The 1283-nt window shown below is 42.3% G+C and overlaps 1 pseudogene; it reads left to right on the forward strand.

The window, feature by feature from the left end:
• The first annotated feature begins 491 nt into the window (after positions 1 to 491).
• On the forward strand, positions 492 to 1019 carry LOC129490524 (transcription factor BTF3-like; annotated as a pseudogene).
• Positions 1020 to 1283: the final 264 nt, after the last annotated feature.

Here is a 1283-nt window from a genome sequence, read left to right on the forward strand (position 1 = left end):
CCAGTTCGTCTCCCTGGACAACACGTCTCTCCTGCCCGTGTTTCTTACAGCTTCATCGTGTATTCTGTTCAGTCTTCAGGTAAAAGTCAGGGCTCACTTTTCTGAGGCTGGTTCTCACGTTCTGTTCTTATTTTGTGGTTAAACAATGGCGATTTTCCTTACTCCCCTTCAACCACAGCAGCGTGGTTCACGAAAGGTAAATAGGAACAATTCTCAGAACATGGTAGTATATGGCTGTTATGGGTTAAATGTCTTTGTATCCTTCAAAACTAATGTTGAAACTTAATACCCAATGCAGCAGTGTTCGGAGGTGGGGCCTAATAGGAGGTGTTTATATCCTGAAAGTCCTCAGGATATAACATAAACCATGTATGTACAACGTTACCTGAAAATCAATTCAGGTTAAAAAATATTTGGTCCCCTCTAGCTGCCCGCTTGCATCCCCAAGTGCATGCGCCTACTCTCAGCGGGTCCACCAGAATCCCTGAGCATCATCCTAATTCACCACCTAGACCTTTATTGGCTCCGAGAAGATGAAAGACGCAATCATGAACCAAGAAAAACTCGCCAAACTGCAGGTATAAGTGCGTATTGGTGGGAAAGGAACTGCTCGCAGAAAGAAGATGGTTCATAGAACAGCCACAGCAGATGATAAGAAAAATTTTAGTTCTCCTTAAAGAAGTTAGGGATAAACAATGTCTCTGGTATTGAAAAGGTGAATATGTTTACAAACCAAGGAACAGTGATCCACCTTAACAACCCTGAAGTTTGGGCATCTTGGTCAGAGAAGGCTTTCACCATTACAGGCCAGGCTGAGACAAAGCAGTTGACAGAAATGCTACCCAGCATCTTAAACCAGCTTTGTACAGACAGACTGACTAGGTAAGGGAGACTGCCTGAAGATCTGCCCAAAAACCTCTTGGGGGAAAGCACCGCTTGCTACCGGAAAGGATGACAATGATGAAGTTTCAGATCTTGTGGAGAAGTTTGATGAGGCTTCCAAGAATGAGTCAAACTGAATTGAGTCAATTCCTGGAGAAGGTAAAACTCACAGAAGTTACTGGGAGCTGCTCTTTTATTATGACTGCTTTAAACAGATTGTTTATGGATCGGATAAAATCTAGACCTTGAATATTTTTAAGTCCAAAACTCTCGGACACTGCAGCGTTTTTCATTTTTGCTTATACACAATTCATTCTTTGCAGCTAGTGAAGTCGAAGAAGCCTGGGGATAAAGTTTGAAACAAAGGTTAAAGAAATTATTTGCTGGAACATAGCCGGATT

Source organism: Symphalangus syndactylus, chromosome 9 (assembly GCF_028878055.3).
Source record: "Symphalangus syndactylus isolate Jambi chromosome 9, NHGRI_mSymSyn1-v2.1_pri, whole genome shotgun sequence".
Lineage (NCBI taxonomy): Eukaryota > Metazoa > Chordata > Mammalia > Primates > Hylobatidae > Symphalangus > Symphalangus syndactylus.